A 15,646-nucleotide genomic window follows, 5' to 3' on the forward strand; every position below is an offset into this window, starting at 1 on the left:
ACCAGTGAAACTTTCTCTTCAAGGAATTATATAGACCAGAAGAGAAGATGGGCTACTCACATGGATAAAGAAAGAAAAAAGAACTAAAAAGAGGGAAAAAACAGTTCAGTAAAACTAACCAACATGTCAACTAAATTTGACATCATGTTCAGTGTTCCACATCCATCATCTTCAACGTCTGAGGAAGAGAAAAGTGGGGAGGGCCATTCTCATATCTCTCCTTTGAGGAAAATATTCATCATTGTCACTTCATGGTATTTAGTTTCAATTGTGCTGTTGTTATTCTCTGTTGTTAATGTCATTGTATATATTGTTTCACTTTGCATCAGTTCATATAAGTCTTCCTAAGCTTCTCTGTATCCTTCATGTTCATTGTTTCTTAGAGCACAGGAATGTCCCATTACATTTGTACCACAACTTGTTTAGCCATTTCCTAATCAATGGGCATCTGTCTTCCAGTTGTTCACTACAACAACAAAAAATGAAGCTAGAAAAAATCGTAGTGTATTTGGGACCATTCTTTTAATCATTGACCTCCTTGGGGCATTTGTCCAGAAGTGGAATCTCTGGGTCAAAGGGGATGGGTATTTTCATCACTTTCTGACCATCATTCCAAATTGCTTCACAAATGGTTGGACCATTTTGCTGTAACACCAGCAGGTTAGTGGACCTCCTACGGATTCTGGCACTGTCAAAGAATGAGTTGCTACTAAGAATTCCTAAAAGTTGAGGTGTTCCAGAAAGAAGCTTTCTGAGTGAAACATATCCCATTGCAGTGGAAAATATGCCAGATTTAGGGGCAGCTAGGTGGTGAAGTGGATAAAGCACTACTGGCCCTGGAGTCAAGAGGACCTAAGTTCAAATCTGGCCTCAGATGTTTAACACTTACTAGCTGTGTGATTCTGAGTAAGTCACTTAACCCCAATTGCCACACAAACAAAATATGTCAGATTTAGAGCAAGAGGATTTGAGTTCAAATCCTTCCTCTGACATTTACTCTCTGAGTGACTTTGGGCCAATCACTTTCATCTCTGAATGTCAGGGATTTTTAATCTATAAATGGAGAGGTTGGACTAAATAAATCTAGAGGTCCTCTCTGGCTCTAAATTTATGATCCTAGGAACTCTCTGCCCTTTGTTCCAGTGAATGGGTTGCGGCTGAATGAGGAAACACCCCAACAGTGCTATGAAGCCAGATGGACTTTCTTTTTTTGCCACATTCACACAACAGAATTGGACATTCAGCCAACCAGGGCTTGTTTGCAGAACGATGAAGAGCTAGTCTGGTTCCCAGCTGGAGATAGGAGTGTTGTCAACAACCCTGCTTTGTCATCCAGGCAGGATGCAAAACAAACTTGGGGATTGCTCTGCCTCTACAAGTGGATAGCCATCACCCATGACAAGCCTCTGCACAGCTCTGACAATCGAAGCTTTTGGCAGGTTTCTCCACCAGCTCCTGAGATGACTCATGGTATAATGGGTAGCACTACAATGGACTTGTAGTTTGAAAGATATGGATTCAAATCAAGGCTCATATACTTAGCACCTGCATAATCTTGAAACATTAACTTAACTTCTCTGGGCCTCAGTTTCCTGCTCTGTAAAACAAGAGGGTTGAACTTGATGATTTCAAAGGTCTCTCCTCACCCTATATCTGTGATTCTTGACTTGGGACTCATCAGAAGTCTTTTTCCTTTCTAGACATGGCATGGGAAGAATGCCCCCTCCCAACCTTCCTTGCTAGGATATCCTAAGGCGTTGTTCTAGCTCCTGAGCCATGGGGCTCTGGGCATTGATTAACTCAGGTTAACAGATGGGCTGTCATAAATTCAGGTGGGTGAAGCAATTTCATCAGCGTCTGATGGTACTGATTTTGCCTGAGTCAAACCTCAAATTATGACTTGCCCTGGCCAGAAAATTCATCACCAAGTGATCAGCCACCTACTGGCCACATCCCTCTCTGTACTTCTCTAGACTGGGCCTTGGAAAGCAGATTCAGTCTGTTACTAGGACCACAAAAACCTTCCTAGTACAGTAGAAGCTACCGGAGCTTATGCTCCGTTGGTACAGCCTCTGAAGCAAAAAGATGAGGCATCATTTGTGGAAGATATGTGGTAAGAATGCAATCAAAGAGCTCCACTGGCACCCTCATGGTGTCAGGGGCAAGCGAGGGAGGCCCCCACCACATTGGGTAGACTTCCCCATGGAGAATTGATGGGAGGACGTAGACAAGTATCACCAAGGATGGGCAGGAAGAGATGTGGCGCTATATGCATCATTGGAGAAAACTTCCTTGAGAGCCTAAGCAAACAGCCTTCTTTGTTATGGAAACTCTGCCCAGGTCTGGCGCAGCCTGCCAGGAATGATGCCTCTCCCCACCCCAAGCAGAAAGGAGCCCACCTCCTATTCACGTGACTTAGAACATCATTGGATGCCTCGGCCCTTTGGAAAGGAATTTGAGGCCCTTTCTTTGACTCTCTAGGGCAAACTCCAAGTATGGCACACAGAGCAGATTGGCCACTATAAATAGACTAGTCCCTCTACCTTCAAGTTCCTGATTATGATTTGGGGGAGTGAGATCGATTCCATTATTAAAGTAAGAAGGGAACTGCACACAAAGCCAACAGCCAATTTCAAATGTAATGACCAAAGCAGAGTGAACTGAGTTAAAGCTAATTTAGGGAACCAACTGAAATGAATGGAAGTTAAAACAATACAGGCACAGCAGTAAGGGGATTTAGGTAACACTAATTGTATCTCTAGTGAGAGGCAACATGCTGCAGTGAATGGAAGGCTGGCTTTAGAGCCAGACAGCCCCGGGTTCAAGTCCAAGCTCTCACACATACTGACTGTGTGACCATGGGCAATCATATGCCCTCTCAATGCCCCAGGCAACTAGTGGAGACCACAAGCTGCAGACTAGAAGCCAATTTGCACTGGTGGAAAGAGTTTCCTCATCCGGATTTCCCTACACCAATGAAATCATAGATCTGGAAGGGGGGAAAGAGTCAAATGTAAAACATATGGTTCAGTTTCATAGCAAAATATTTGCTCTCTTGCTTCCCTCTATCTTCTCCCCACCCTATCTCCCCCACCCAAATGGGACTATTCACATCTTTACTAATGGAAGAACAGAAAAGGGATGAGTGTATACTCATTGTCTCCACTTTCTCACCCCCACTCACTTCTTGGCCCCTTGCAGTCTGGCTCCCACGTCTCTCCACCCCGTGACCAAAGCTGCTTTCTCCAAAATCACCAGAGATCTCTGTGTTCTGAAAGATGTGTTTTTTTTAGTCCTCATCCTTCTTGACCCATCTGTAGAATTTAATACTGTGGATCACTCTCTCCTATCTTGATTTTTGAGACACTGTTCTATCCTGGTTCTCCCCTTACCTCTTGAACAGAACTCCTTCCTATCTGCTTTGTCAAGATCACACCCACGAACTACCGATGTCTCCCAAAACTCTTTCTGAGGCTTTCACTTCTTCCCTTTCTCATCAGCTGTCACTGCTTTGTTGTGGCTCTTTTGCTTTCTGTATGCTCGATCTGTCTCTTCGCTGTATCATCATCTATGTACTGCCCCTTATTTGTACGTATACTTCCAGACTCTGTCCTAGGTCTTCTTCTCTCCTATCTCTACAGTTTCTCTCTTGGTGGCTGCATCAGCTCACAAGGGTTCAAACAATCACATTTACAGAGATGACCTCAGAATGATACAACCAGCCCCAGTCTCTCTCCAGAGTTCTAGTTCTGCACCACCAAAATGTCTAGTGGACATTTCAAACTAGATGTCCCAACGGCATTTCCAATTAAACATGGCCAAAACCAAATGCCCGTGCTTTCTCCAGAAATCCAACCCTCCTCCAAACTTCCCTATTTCTGTCACTCAGGTCACATTGGAGTCATCTTCTACTGTTTACTCTCATTGACCCATCCCACCTCCATCCAAACAGTGAGCAAGTCTTGTCCATTTCATCTCATCACCATTTCTCAGAATGTCCCTTTATCTCTACTTATGAGTCATAGCCACTAGCCTAGTCTATTGCAATAGCTCCCTCATGGTGTCTTTGCCTCCAGTTTCTCCTTTCACTAGTCCATCCTCCACACAACTGCAAAAGTGATATTCCTAAAGTCCAGATCTGACAACATCACTCCCCTGCTCAAGAACCTGTTGGGACTCCCCATTGCTTCTAGATCAAAATACAAACACCTCTGTTTTGACATTCAAATCCTTCCACAATCTGGTTCAGATCTTTCTTTTCAGGTTGATGATATATGACTCCCCTTCATCTACTCCTCATTCCAAAGAAACCAGCCTATCAGCTCTTCCCCCATAAAGAATATTCACCCTCCCACCTCTCCACTTTCATACAGAACATCCTCCATACCTGAAATATTCTACCACTCCACCTCCACTTCTCAGGACTCAGTTCCTTCAATCCTATGCCAGGCCTTTCCCGATCCTAGGTGGTAAAATGGATAACATGGGAGACTTGGATTCAGAAAGACTTGAATTCAAATCTTCCTAGTTAGATGACCCTGGACAAGTTCTCTCACCTTTCACAAACTCAGTTTCCTTATTGGTAAAATGAGGATAATACTAGCATCTGCCTCCTAGAGCTGTTGTTGTAAGGATCAAATGAGTTAACATATACAAAATGCTTTGCAAGCCTTAAAGCTTTATATAAATGTTAGTTATTATTATTTTTATTGTTAACATCCTTACTGTTACTATTCTATGCCCCCTCATGTCAGTTTTAATCAGCTGCTTGGATCCTGACATTTATGAGAATCTATAAACCTATTCTTGTAAACATCAACATCGTGGGTAATCTGCCTTCCTTAATAATCAATTTTTGAAAAGATATTAGATCCTGCTGGACTTTGCACTCATCTTGGCAAAGTGGACTTCAGAGAATCAGAGGAAATGTTGTTTAGGGATTCTGTGTTTCTCTTGGTTAAAGATTTTCCTTAATTTCCATATTTATATTTTTAAATCTCCCAGGACCACGTGGAGTCTAGTAATGAATTACAAAGACATTAATTGAAACCAAGTCAGCCAGCTTTACCCTCTCTCATTCACAGTTTTCTAAACTAAAAGATAGGGCTGGACTTGCCATTTCATTCATTTAGTGAAATTCCAGATGAGGAAATTCTAACAATGAAGGGAAGGCCTTGTTCTGTGCCTCAGAGGCTTGGAGGTGCCTGGGAGTGCTGTAAGCCTAAATGACTTGCCTTGAGTCACACAGCTAGTGTGTCAGAAGCAAGGCTTGAACCTGGGCTTACAGCTGGCTCTCTAGCCTCTCCCCTAGAGGAAGGTATCATTATAGAGCCTCTAGGGATGACCTTGGGTTCTCCAAGGCTGGCTAGGGCTTGATGAGATTATGGGAGTATACACCTTTGTTTACAGACATACGAAGGGCACCCCCATTGGAGATGGCCATGTACCCTACTGCCTTGCTTAGCAAAAGCCAGAACTCCTTTCATTGGTTCCCACTGATGTGTCTCAAAGGGATGGATATGGGAGCCTCCTACTGGATAGACTATAAGGACAAATATGGTAGACATATGATCGCTTGTGTTCTTCCATTCTCCCTCTTTGTGTTGTGCCTTCTTCTGGAATAAGGAAGGGGAGGTGATAATTTCCCCTACTACCTCCCCTCAGGAGCAAATAATGGCAAGTAGTAAGAGAAACACATGGCCAGTGGCCCAAGAAGGGAACTCATGAACCTTGATTTCCTCGTTGCCTCCTGCCTTCCTGTTCCCTTCATTACCCAGTGAGTCATCCTTTGTAATAAAGAATAAAAAAGAGGGGGAAATAGTTCAACTGAGTCCAGCTATGTATTCTGTGTTCCACATCCATAGACCCTCATCTCTGAAAAGAAGGAAAGGAGGTACATTTTAATCATCATTTCTCAAGCTTAGTCATTAAAATTATGTAACATTCAGTTCAGAGCAGCTAGGTAGCACAGTGGATAGATCATCAGGTCTGGAGTCAGGAAGACCTGAGTTCAAATCTGGCCTCAGACACTTACTAGCTCTGTGATCCTGTCACCCTGTTTGCCTCAGTTTCCTCATTTATAAAATGAGCTGGAGAAGGAAATGGCAAACCACTCCAGTATCTCTGCCAAGAAAACTCCCAATGGGGTCATGAAGAGTTGAATGTGACTGAACAACATTCAGTTCCTTTTCTTTTGTCCTTTCCATTTACATTGTTTTAGTCATTGTGTATATTGTTTTCCTGATTCTGCTCCCTTCATTCTGCATCAGTTCATATTAGTCTTCCCATGCTTCTCCGAATTCTCCATAGTCACCAGTTTTTGTGGTGTGGTAATATTGCATTACATTCATGTACCCCAATTTGTTTATCCATTCCCCAATTGGTGAGCATCTCCTTTGTTTCCAATATTTTGCAACTAAAAAAATATTACTATGAATATTTTGGAGTCTGTGGAACCTTTCTTTGTGCCTTTGACCTCCTTGAGGTATATGCCTACCAATAGGATCTCTGGGTGCAAATGAACATATTTACAAATCCCTTTCATTTCTAGAGTACCTCCACAAGGTAAATTTCACAAAGCTGATGGAACTTTGCATGCACTTTGGCTCCATGCTATAAGACTTGCTCTATGAGACGACATAAACCGTGCCAGCTCTCTCTTGGATTTACAGGTGGGGGAGGAGATTTCAATACTCCCCACCCCATCATAGCCACAGTGGCTACAAGAACATTACAGTGAGAACATACATGCACTTGCCTAAGCAAGCCTGAAACAGAAATTCAAATCCTTAGCTGCCTTCTTCTGCTCTGTGTTTCTTTCTCTGAGCACAGGTGACTGAAAAGTGATTCTGAGAGATGGATGGTTCCAGCCTTGGTGGCTGCCTCATGATTTGAAGAGGTTGGGAGGCAATGCTGGTTGTCTGGGAGGAGGATGACTCCTGCCAGGAGGATGCTGTAGCTTTAAAGGACAAAGGAAGCTCAAGTCATGCCCTGGCTTGTCAGGAGACCCAGACCCATAAGTTGAGCACAGACCAGAGGTGAAAAGTGAAATCCATGTTGAACATTCTTACAAAAGTCTTTACCTCTTAGAAGATTATAATAGGCCATAGGTTCTCATTTCATGCTTTATGTATTTCTTAATGTACTTAGGTATTCTTTCTATGTTAATGTGTAAATACTTCTGTGTTTCAAACATTTCCTTGGTGATGAAGGACATGAATAGCTATCCCATACCTGATATCTACTTCAGACATGGAGTACCTTTTCTAGAAGAGACCCTATTACTGATATATTTTGTTCAGGGGAGACCCTAGATAGTGAGTCACATCTAAGCTTTGTTTAAGAGATATTTCCCAGAATTCTGGTGGTGGAAATAGTGAGCTAGAGAGTCCAAGAAAAACGTCTGATTAAGTAGGCCAAACTCCACTTTTTAGAGGCCAGGCACCCCACAGGAACAAGTTTGATCTGTTGAGTCCAGAGCTCTTTTACTGGGAACACTCTCCTCCACCCAACCTCCCAACCACATGTGATCTAAGTCCTAACATTTTGCTATCTGAGTTCATAACTGACACCCCTGAGATGAGCTAGCCAGTGCTGTCCTCTGAGTCAAGGAGAATCATCCTGCTTTGACCAGCCTGCCCTAACTATTTCAAGATAATTGCTGCTAACACCAGATCCTAAACAAATTGATACCAAGTGACACAAGTCACTACAGACTACAATCCATTTTTCACATCATGGCACCAAATCATGCAGAACCCTTTGCAATTCTACCGTTCTGAGCAGAAATGGGAGCTCCAGCTGAGGGAGGGTGGTGAGGGGCCCCTAGTGTCTGGCAAGCCGCTCACTCCGCCTCTGTGTCAGGGGGCTTCTGGCCCTGCTGGGAAAATAACAGACTGACTCCCCCTACTCTTACAATCACCTCCTCTCTCCTTCCGGCCTCTACCTAAAGAAAGGTTGGGTTCAAATAGGACCCTTACTTGTGGAACCATCCCCCCAAAAAGTTGGGGAAAGGGGAACCCATTCGAGAGACACAAACAGGACAAGTGTCAGAGACTGATTGCCAGTTCCAAAACCCAGAAGTTTTTGGGGAGGGAGGAGGGGCAGAGAAATCCAATGGATTTTCCCTCTTTGCTTCCTAGCTTCCAGACTGGGCTACTACTACTTACTCTAGCCTGGTCACCTAAGTCACTCTCCCAGAATTCCTCCTTCCTTGTAGTCTTCTGGCTGCTTCCTCTCACTAGGACCTTGGACCTTTGGCATTTGCTTTCTTTCTTTCCTTCTTTCTCGCTCTTCTTTTTCTTTCTCTCTGTTTCTCTTTCTTTCTTCCTTTCCTTCCTCCTTCTTTCCTTTCTGTCACTTTCTTTGTCTCTTTCTTTCTTTCTTTTTTTCTTTATCTCTTTTGTTCTTTTTCTCTCTTTTCTTTCTCTTTCTTTTGCTTTTTTCTTTTTGCTTCCTTCCTTCCTTTCTTTCTCTTTTCTTTCTTTCTTTCTTTCTCTCTCTCTCTTTCTTTCTTTCTTTCTTTCTTTCTTTCCTTTCTTTCTCTTTCCCAGGCCTGTCTTCCCTTGCTTGGCCTCCCCTGGTGCAGAGCCTCTGTCTGGTTAGCATGGACAACAACGTGGCAAATCATGCTCCGGGGCTCAGGGCTGAGGCCCAGCTGGAGGTACCCAGCTCTGACCTACTTGGGATGCTTCATGTGAAGCTCCAAGTCCTTTGACAGGAAGAGGTGAAGTTGCCCCAAACCTTTTCTATAAGTAAGTGGATCAGGGGCCTCCTCAGGCTTTGGAAAAAGGCTCTGTTTCATTCAGGCAGCAGAACTCAGCAGGGGCCCCTGCAACCCTCCCCCCACCCCAGCCCTGGCCAAAAGGACATTCCCCTACAACTAGCAGCCAAAGCAAACTCTGCTGCTAAGGCCATCTCTCTCTCTCTCTCTCTCTCTCTCTCTCTCTCTCTTTCTCTGTGTGTGTGTGTATGTGTGTGTGTGTGTGTGTATGTAAAGGAGTGGGGGAGGGAGAGAGAGCAGAGACAAAAGGAGAGGGGGAGAAAGGAAGGAAAGAGGGACAGAGAAAGAAAGAGGGAGAAGGGAAGAGAGAGGAAAATAGAAACAAAGATGGAGAGAGAAAGAGAGGAAAGAAGGAGGGAAAGAGAAAAAGAAAGAGAATGGTGAGAAGAAGAGATAGGAAAGGAAGAGACAGATGGAAATAAAGAGGGACAGGGAGAGGGAAGAAAAAAGAAATAGAGGAGAGGGGAAGAAGAGAGAGACAGGAAAGGGAATGGGAAAAGAGGACAGGGAGGAAGGAGCGAAAGTAGAAAAAAATGAGGGAGACAGGAAATAATGATTGATGATGGGAAGAGGAAGGGAACAAACATTTATTAAGCACCTACTATGTACCAGGTACCGTGCTCAGCACTTTTCATCTCATTTGAGAGTTTGAAGAACAGAGGGAACAGGGAGAGAAATAGAGACAGAAAAACAGTGAAAAGATCGCTGACCTGATCCTGGATCAGAGAACCTGAGTTTAAATCTCACCTCTGACATGTGGGAGACCTTGGACAAGTCACTCACTCTCCTGTGTACCTCAGTAAAATGAGGAAGTTGGACTAAATGCCCTCTGAGGTCCCTTGCTCTCAGATCCTGTTAATGTCCATAGAAGGAGAAAAATGGAAAATATTTCTTTTCCCAGACCCAGTGTGATCACCAGATGCAGGCACACAGGATATTTCATGGAAATCAAGTAGTTTGGACAGATTCTTAAGAGAGGAATAGACAGTGTGGCTTGGTGGATTGAGAGTTGGCTTCCAAATCAGGAAGACCTGGATTCAAATCCACCTTTGGTACATATTGGCAATGTCCCCCAGGTAGATCATTTTAAGGTAGCTAGGTTGTATACTGGATAGAGCGTTGGACCTGGACTCATGAAAGATTTGAATTCAAATCCTGCCTCTGATACGCTTACAAGCTATGTGACCCTGGACAGCTCAATGAATACCCATCTGTCTCAGTTACCTCATCTGTAAAATAGGGATCATAATATCACCTACATGCCAGGGTTGTTGTGAAAATCAAATGAGAAAATATTCGCAAAAAGCACTTAGCACAGTGCCCGGCACTTTATAAATGCTTATTTCCTTCCCATCATCATCATCACCATCATCATCATCATCATCATCATCATCATCATCATCATCATCACATCATTATTTAAACTCTCACTGCTCTAGGTAACCAACCCTCTAACAGTAAAATGCCAGTCATTCATAGGACACAATCCATTGTCTAGCAGCTATAAGGACCATCTACGATAGAGTTCAACCACCTGATCTTGCCCTTGTGCTTGCCCTTTAAAAGGAGATGGGAACACATGAGATAAAGGGTAGAGGGAGATTCTAGCTACAGATGTTTGCATAATTGGGGCATGTCCACTTGTCAGAGGATGGGGCACAAGTGACACAAATTATGGGAGTATACTATAGACTCAAATAGAAACAAGGGCCACATATTGACTTAGAAAACCACATATTGACATTATCTATGTTCTATTGTACTTTTATTTATTTTGTTAAATATCTCCCAATGACATTTGAATCTGGTTCTCCCTGAACCCAGGGGTTCAGTAAATGCATCACAAACCTCCACAGAGTCATGGCACCATAGTGATGAGCTATCTCATTTATCTAGACATCTACTCTCTCCACCAAAAGCAGAACAGCTAAAAATTCATTTGTCATTTGATTGTCATTGATCATTTCGTTCATCAAACAGTGGAGAACATGACAGGAGTAATGGTTACCTGATTCTAACTAACAAGAAGGAATTATGTGAAATTTAATAGGAAGCAAATGTTCTCTTTTGAAATTCCTGCATAAACCATAACTTTTGGTTCTGAGCATCCAGGAATCTTCTAAGGTGATCTTCCATCTCTCCTGTATGCACACATGTGCTAGAACCAGCTCAAGTACTGGCTCAAAACAGCCCATAGTTAAATTTCCAGTGGGAGCATTTACACCTTAGAAATCAAAACACAACAAATCAGGACTTGATTTGATTGTTGATGATCTGGACTTGAGAAAGTGATGGAGAAAGATAATAATGCAGATTAAACTTTGAAATGTACTGTGAATAATTTTTTCTGGACAGTCAGTCTTAACCATTTACTAACATAGCCCTGTGTATATATATTGTATACATATCTTTCCCCATTCAAATGTAAACTCTTTAAGGACAAAGACTGGTTTTACTTTTTCTTTGTATCCTTAGAGCTTCGAACAGTGCTTACCCATAATAGCACTTAATAATTGCTTGTCAACTTGAGTGATCAGGTTTAATCTTGGGCTTTCTTAATAATCATACTCTTGACCTTGTCATCCCACCCAGGGTTTCCCTAGGGAACGTAAGCATTTGGCTCCTGTCTAGGGCTCTACATAAAACTTCTAAGAACACCTACTTCCAGTGCAAGCACTCAAACTAACAATATGTTGAATATAGGCAAGTTTAACATAACCTGACAAAAAGTACAAGACAGAAAAAACTGATAATTATAGCCCATGAAAACAATTCTCTTTCTCTTTCCGGTGGACTCCCACCTTCCCAAGAGTCTGTGTATGGTCCTCCAGATTCATCAGAAGTACTACCCTAGAGTTGAGGCTCTCGCAAGAGGGAAGAACTCTCATGGTCACTAGAGAGTCCACTCTGTATCGGCAATCAAAGTCCATCCCATTGAAGTTGTGGCAAGGACTGGGCTTGCTTCTCCACTGTCACTCTGTCCTCAGCTGCTCCTTGGCTCCAGCTCTCATTTGGTCTTGGAATTCCTTTGCTTGGTCCAGGAACTCAGATGTTGTTCTGTGACTTTGCTGTCATTCCACTGCTGCTGGCTCATGTTCCTACAGCTCCCGGCTTGGCCCAGGAAACTCCCTGCTTGCTCCCATCTGCTGCTGTCTCCATGGCCAGGTGGCTCCATGATACCCGTGATTCCCCGGAAGGGCCACAGGGTCAGGGGGCCATCCAGGAATCCCTCTCAGGAACTGGAATCCATGTGACTCTGACCATGGAGCTTTGTTTCTCACCACGTCTCCCTCTTTAGCTCTTTAAGGCTCTCTTTTAAAGACCAAAGTCCAATGGCATCTCTCAAGTGTATGACTAGCCATGACTCGATCAATCATCCTTAATGTCACCTCAATGAGCCAACAGGCAACAGGGCAACGTGAGTTCCATGAGTGCCAGGCCTCATCTGTGTTAGTCTTGTTAACAAGGAGTTCCTCTTAACCAGACTCCTCCTGAGTATATGCCCAACATGTGACAGCAGGCCAGGAAAGTCAGGCATCCATGCTAAACTTTGAGAAAGTTCATTTCCTAAGGGCTCGGAGAAAGCCTAGATAGGAACCCATGCCCTAAAATATCACATGGTAAGTCAGCTCAGGAAGGAAAGGGAAACTCTCCAGAATGAGATTCTGAAAGGGCAGGTAGAAATAATGCCAATGTGGGAAGCCTCAAAGAGGGAGCTGTCTAAAGAGATTGATGTGGATGCATAAGGAGCTCACCTTGCAACTTAAAATATTTTAAAAGCACATATACAAAAAAGGGTGGCAAGAGCAGGCAATAGAGGATGAATACAAAAGTGTAGTCTTGTCTGGTAAAAATAGCTTAGACAGAGGTTGGGAACCTGCAGCCTCCAGGTCACATGCAGCCTTCTAGGTCCTTGAGTGTGGCCTTTTGACTGAGTCCAAGTTTTACAGAATAAATCCTTTTATTAAGGGGATTTGTTCTGTGAAGTTTAGATTCAGTCAAAGGGCCTCCCTTGAAGACCTAGAGGGTCACATGTGGCCTTGAGGCCAAAGGTTCACCACCCTGGCTTAGGACATGAGGTTGGCAAGGAATGATAAGGACACCAAAAAGGGTGGTAGGTTTTTTAACGTACTTGTTCGTGTATAATTTGGAAAAGATTGTCTCCTAGGCCCTCTCAATTCTGAGATTCCATGATTACATACACCAAGGGTACTGAAAGCTGACAGTCAGATATGCACCATTGTCAGTCTTTGAAAGATCATGGAGAACTTGAGGGGTGACACCGGACAACAGAAGGGCAGATCTCTTCCTGATTTCTGAAAACAGGAAGGAGAACAGAGTCTACAAGCTGGAGGCCAGGACTTGTCTTCAACTCCTAACAAAATTCTCAATGCATTATTTAAGAGACATCAACATCTAAACAAGGAAATGGGAACTATTGAAATCCAGCAAAAACAGATCATTCCAAAGAAATCACATTTCCCTTTTTGATAATCTAGAAAGATTGGTAGATCAAGGGAATACTGTAAGTATATTCCATCTAGATTTTAGCAAATCATTTGACAAGGCCTCCCTGGCTATTCTTATGGACAAAGACTAGACTATGGTACATGATGCATCTCCTCTGAACTAGATTGAGATACCTGTGGGTGTACACTCCTAATACTATATCTCACAAGCCCCCACCAACGTGTTTACCTTCAATAATCAGCCAGAGGATACAATTAGCTCAAAGAAAAGGCATTTAGTGAAAGGGCATGGTAAAAACAGTAGCTACAAGACATCTCTCTCATAGACCTTGGTCATACTGCCCCACAAATACACACAGTCTAACTGAGAAGAGTGGGCACATACTTAAAAAGAGGGAACAGACATGTTCAAGGCCACTGATATCTCTACAACAATAGGTGTCCCATGTCTTTTTGTCTTCTTGTCTTGACATCACACTGCTTTCTACACCTGTTCTCTGCAGCTGGATTGTTTGGGCCTGCTGTCTTCTAAGCACAGCTTCTCCTACTGTTTGAGCTGCTGCAAAATGACATTGCCAATTTGGGGAGGGGGAAGCAGAGAGAAAGTAAGTGCAAGTAAGAAGGCAAAGATCACCTTCCCATCATGAGCTGGGCTCTTTTTCCATAGCTGACTCTCTTCTCCACTGCCAAAGATGATTCTCTCTTGAGTGACTGCAGTTGATTAATGAATTTCTTCACACATCCTAAAGGAATAGAGAAGTTTTAGCACTTCTTTTTACAATTTATGAATGAGCTATTCCCAGTTTTGTACACTTTGTAGTCAATAAATAGGCCATTTAGGAGGAGGACCACTCACTTTTGCAAATCTGAAAAGTGACTACTCAAAATCTGAAAGGAACAAAACCTTCGTACCACATTCTCTCTGTTGTCTGCCCTCCCCCCCAACCCCCACTGATTTCCTGTAATTTCATGAAGTGGGTTGGGCAGATTCAATTGATCAGGGGAAATTTGAATAACCCCACTTTGTTCCATAATACATAGAAGTAGGTGGATTTAATAACTTGCTGAATGACTAGAATTAAAGATTAGTTAATTGTTAGATGTCAGCTTGGAAGTCTCCAGTAGAGTGCCCCTCACACCAGGGATCAATGTCTGGTCCCACTCTAATATTTATATTGATGGCTTGGATAGAGGCATAGAGGCAATGTATTATAGTGGAATGAGTTCTGGAGTTAGAGTCAGGAGAATTGGTTTTGAATCTCACCCCAGCAGTTCTCTCCTCTGTAAAATGAGGGTAATACTTGTCTACTTACCTCAGTGCAAACCTCAAAATGTTGTAAAAATGTGACTTATTATTCCTGTTATTAGGATGATGACATGCTTATCCAATTTGCAGATGACACAAAGCTGAACTGGAGAGCCAGGAGCTGAAAAAAGATCTTGGCCAGCCTAGGGCAATGGGCCAACTTTACTATGATGAAATTGAATTTAATGTAATGTCTTACACTTGAGTTCCAAAACTCCACTTCATGAGTACTGAATGGTACAAAGATGGATATAACAGTTTGTCTGAAAAGGATCTGGGGGGAGTCTAGAGGACTGGAGACTCAATATGAGTCAACAGTGAAATATGGCAAGCAAGGGAGCCAAGACAATCATCAACTTTACTGTGGCTGATTGTCCAGGCGTAAAGAGGTGAGAGTCCTGCTGGATTCTGCCCTAATTCAGACAATATCTGAAATCTTGGGCCCCATTATGGGTTCCAGTTTGGGGGAAGGATAATCTGGAGAACCTCACAAGAGGGGCAAATGAGATAGCAAAGGGCCTCCAGTTTCTAAGACTCCATCTGTAGAAGGAACTGAGCATGAAGAAGGGAAGACTCAGGGGGAATGCTAACTGTCTGATGTCTGAAGGGCCATCACACTGAAGAGAGGCTACATTTGTTCTGTTGAGTCCCAGAGGGAAGAAGTAGAAGTCAGAAAGAAATATTGCTGTTCATCCTTTGTTCTCGAAGAGGACCAATGACAGCAGGAAGGTGATGTCTTGGCTTCAAGCAAATTGGATTTAAGTGAGGCATCAACCTCACTCTTTCCTCCAGAACCATCTGGGGCCAGTGGCAAGACATAGGTCAGGATGACTAAAAATTACCTCAGATGCAGTGGAAGACCTTGGCCTTTGTAAGCTGAGGTCTTTCCCAGGTCTCGCTTTGTGTGAGGCAACACCCATCCAGTGATTTAAGGCTAGGTAAGAAATGAGGCAGAAGATAGATTGAGCCTTGATGCCAAGTAAAACTTCCAAACACTTCAAGCTGTCTAAAAATGGAATGGGTTGCCTCAGGATGGCCACTTGTCCAGTGTTTCACAGAGGGAACTCTTACATAACTGTTGAACTAGTG

At 43.2% G+C, this 15,646-nt stretch overlaps 1 long non-coding RNA gene and 1 pseudogene across 4 annotated transcripts in view; one reads left to right on the plus strand and one right to left on the minus strand.

The window, feature by feature from the left end:
• LOC140515963 (N-lysine methyltransferase KMT5A pseudogene) overlaps window positions 1–15,646 on the plus strand; it is a 137,325-nt pseudogene that overhangs the window by 47,432 nt on the left and 74,247 nt on the right.
• Window positions 1–15,646, minus strand: part of LOC140515964 (uncharacterized) — a 105,252-nt gene that overhangs the window by 17,921 nt on the left and 71,685 nt on the right. Inside the window, exons 4-5 of one of the 4 annotated variants that reach the window (XR_011971223.1) lie at window positions 13,886–15,491; window positions 8,930–13,098 (exon numbers count right to left, since the gene is read on the minus strand). This is a non-coding gene — a long non-coding RNA (uncharacterized lncRNA). Of the gene's footprint in view, window positions 1–8,929; window positions 13,099–13,509; window positions 15,492–15,646 lie in introns of those variants that run through there. The other 3 variants (XR_011971221.1, XR_011971222.1, XR_011971220.1) reach the window with 3 other exon arrangements.

Source organism: Notamacropus eugenii, chromosome X (assembly GCF_028372415.1).
Source record: "Notamacropus eugenii isolate mMacEug1 chromosome X, mMacEug1.pri_v2, whole genome shotgun sequence".
Lineage (NCBI taxonomy): Eukaryota > Metazoa > Chordata > Mammalia > Diprotodontia > Macropodidae > Notamacropus > Notamacropus eugenii.